Source organism: Rhinopithecus bieti, unplaced genomic scaffold (genome assembly GCF_001698545.2).
Source record: "Rhinopithecus bieti isolate Rb0 unplaced genomic scaffold, ASM169854v2 scaffold_10347, whole genome shotgun sequence".
NCBI lineage: Eukaryota > Metazoa > Chordata > Mammalia > Primates > Cercopithecidae > Rhinopithecus > Rhinopithecus bieti.
In genome coordinates this window covers 2,455,650-2,459,688 of record NW_016806836.1, presented here as the reverse complement: position 1 = coordinate 2,459,688, position 4,039 = coordinate 2,455,650, and positions in this window count along the sequence as shown.

The window sequence follows — 4,039 nt, the reverse complement described above, 5'->3', positions numbered from 1 at the left end:
CAGTGAGGGTCCAAGGGGGTGTGGTGAAACTTCTTTGTCTTTGGTCAGGTCACAATGCTCCTATAAATCATCTTTAACATAATATTGTTACTTATGTATACACCCTCCTTATCTCCTCAGGGGTTAATTTGGGGAAGGGACTATTAGCAACCTTGCTGTAAGCTATAAACTACATTTCTCCCACAGTTAGCTCAGCCTATGTGTAGAAATGAGCAAAAGCAGTTACCCTAAAATGTATCACCACAGGAGTGGGGTAGGAGTTTGGAGCAAAATGGACCTAGTTTTGCTAAGCCTCCTTTTCACTGCTACAACCTCACAGCTTCTCCCTGTGACTTTATCTTAGGGTGGTAAGTCTAATAAATCAGACCTGTCTCCCGATGTGATGGACTGACCAGTACCCAGTAATTCATGATCTTTTGCCTAATAAAAGGAACCACTACTATCAATCCTTTGCTAAGACAACTGAAAAATTCTCTTACTACTGGTCCAGTTTCCATAGCTGTGCTCTTACAATGCATTCTTCAGAGCCACCAGAGGGATTTTCAAAAATTATAAATCAGATGATTTCATCCCCCAATCTCCCAGCTTTTACTAGCCTATGACTTCCCATTGCACATAAAAGATATATTGCTTTTCATAGCCTTCAGGGCCCTTCATGATCTTGTTCTTGCCTAGCTCTCTGATTTCATCTCCCTTGATTTTAACTCTGCTCCAGCTATACTGGTTCTCTTACTCTTCTTGGCATTCATTAGGCTTGTTCCCGCCTTAGGATCTTTGGACTTGCTTTAACCTTTTTCTGTAACACTCAGCCCCAGATGATGTTGTAGATAGATGTTACACATCATTCAAGTCTCAGCTCAAATGTCACCTCCTCAGAAAGCCGTTTCCTGTGCTCTCCAACTCCTGACTTATAATTTTATGACCTTGCTTTATTTTCTTTTTTGCATTTATCCATATCTGCAATTATATTTTCTATTTACTAACTTATTTGCTTATTTTCTTTACTCAAGAGTATGGTCCATGAGAGTAAATAGTCTTCTTCATCTGATTGATCACTGTTCTGGTTATTTATTGCATGTGTAAGGCAGCGCCCCAAAACTTAGTGGCGTAAAACAAAAAGTTATTATCTTTCATGGTCTTATGGGTTGACTTGGATTAGCTGGTGGTTCTTCCTTGGGTTGTCTCATGAGACTGCAGTCAGCCGTTGTCTGGGACTGCTGTCATCTGAAGGCTTGATTGAGATGGATGTCCAAGATGGCTCCCTCCAAGATTAGCATCCTGAGGCTGGCTGTTGGCTGAAAGCTCAGCTGGGGATATCAATAGGAGCACACATATGGCTTGGGCATCTCACAGCCTACTGGCTGAATTCTAAGAGGGAATGCTCCAAGAGGCAGGAAATGGAAGCTGCCAGGTCAGTTAAGGCTGCCCCCTGCAACTGGCACCATGTTACTTCTGTCATATTCTATTCATCAAAGTAGTCAGAAGACTTGCCCAGATTCAAGTGAGTAGAGAAGTAAGCTCTGCCTCTTGATGGGGGTTGCTAGGTCATATTATAGAAAAGTTGTGGGTTCGGAGATATTGTCATAACCATCTTTAGGAAATACAGTCTGCCACACAGTCTCTCCAACATCCTCGACAGTGTCAAATGTGTTATAGGACACAATAAATATTTGTTGAAGTAGTAAATTACTCCTTGAGGGAGGAGGGAAAAAGCTTTCTGCAGAAGAAAATTTCCAGTACACAGGTTGAAGCCATTTAATCTTTTTTAACCCTAGCCCTCAACGTTGGATAATAAAAAATAGTACATAACTGTTACATCTTGCAGATTCTGCACCAAAACAGACTTTTCCTATGCATTCTGGGGGAAACCTGACTGTCAGAATCTATGTACTGGCCACCAGGCGCTGTTGAGAAAGAAGACTCTGGGGTGAGCTTGATCAAGGAATGTTGGATAAGACAATGAGCCCAGGGAAGGTTTGTGCAGCATGAAGTAAGGAATGTAGCTGGAAATAAAAGTTGGAATCAGTCAGAAAGGTAGGCTAAGGAGTTCAGCCTTTATCCTGAAGGCAGTGAAGAGCCAGTAGAATTTACACTCAAGGAAATAACTCGAAAAGTGCACTGTTCTAGGAAGAGTATTTGGTTTAGGGCTGGACCCGAGCCACTTCAAATAGAGAAGCTTTGCTTTTCATGGGTTTTTGTGCTGAGACCATGTGTATTCTTTTTTTTAATGAGGATTTGGTTTGAACAGTATTGCATGTATGCCACGAGGACCTTAATTGTGAGTTAGAAGAGAATGAGAGCTAAGAGAAGGCCACTGGATTTGGAAATGAGGAACTTGGTGGTTACATTGGTATAGGGAGTAAGATCTCTTTGGTTACTCGCAGCAGAAACCAACTCTGGCTATTGTAAACCAAGAAGAAATTTATAAAAATGGTGTGGGGGATGAGTGGGCATCCATTCTCCTTTCCTAATAATATCTTTAAGTTAGCCAGAGTTGAATTCTACTGCTTGCACCCAATAGCACTAATTGATTTAGTTTAGCTCTCAGAACTGAAGGGAAAGCTAAAAGAACACAGCTTGGAAAGAATGGTAAAGTCAGAACTGAGTTCTTCCCAGGATACCTCTGAGTTAGCTCCATACATTTTCAGGTCTTTTATGATTCATTGCTCAAGATTACAGTTCCAGGAACAGTATCTGATTGGCCACTCTGCCTGGGGGTAGGGCGGACACTTTAATTGACAGTCTGCCTGGTCCCACCTGTCTTGGTTTGGAGGAAGAGTTATTTCCTCCAAAGCAAACTCAGGGTGGTTTATCAGAAAAAGGGCAAATGGATGTGAGATGACAAAACAAAACAGTCAGTATATCCAAAGAGAGAGGTTTCCATGGAATGAAAGGAAGTTTGACTGGGTCCAAAAGTCTAGCAGCAGAGGGCAGAGCTTGCAGTGAGCTGAGATCCGGCCACTGCACTCCAGCCTGGGCCGCAGAGCGAGACTCCGTCTCAAAAAAAAAAAAAGAAAAGAAAAGAAAAAAAAAAAAAGACACCTTTTTTGTTCCTGGAAATTTCTTAAATATTCACCGTTAATTGGTTTACAGTCATTTTAGAGTGGGCATGTCTACAGCTACCTGACATCACCTACCACTATAAACTTTTCCTTCTTTCCTTTCTGCTTCTTTTCTTCCTCCTCTTCCCTGATAAATATTTTTTTTACATTCATGAAGTCATGTACAAAACTTTGGATGCATCATCTATGTTAACCTCAGATAGATCTGTGTGAATGTGTATAACATTGAAATAACTGGGACAACACAAGTAATTTGGCAAGAGTCTTCCCTCTGATTTACCGGCTGTGTTTCCTCGAGTAAGTCACTTTGCTTAGCTGAATCTCAGTTTCTTAACCTGTAAAATGGGAGTAATAATACTTACTCCATAAGACTGTTAAATAAATGTAAACTGCCTTTCACCAAACACTTACTATGTGCCCTCCTGGGGTCAGGTGAGCACTGTGAATGGAAGTAATTGCAGAGAGGGGGGGATGGTGGTGGTAGGGATTATGGGAAACTGGGGGGAATGCTTCCCTCATAGAAAAACAGTAGCTCTATTTAGGTTCTGGTTTATTAAAGTATGGTCCCCAGCCCTGCAGCACTGGCATCACCTGGAAACCTGTTAGAAATACAAATTCTCAGGTCCCACCACAGACCTACTAATCAAAATTCTGGGAATGGGGATCCTGCAATCTGTATTTTAACAAGCCTTCCAAGTGATTCTGATGCATGCTTAGGCCGGGTGCAGTGGCTCACACCTGTAATCCCAGCATTTTGAGAGACCAAGGCGGGTGGATCACCTGAGGTCAGGAGTTCAAGACCAACCTGGCCAATATAGTGAAACCCTGTCCCTACTAAAAATACAAAAATTAGCCGAGTGTAGTGGCACCTGTAATGGCAGCTACCAGGAAGACTGAGGCAGGAGAATCGCTTGAACCTAGGAGCTGGGGTAAGGGAAGGGAAGGGGAGGAGAGGGGAGGGGAGGGGAGGAGAGGGG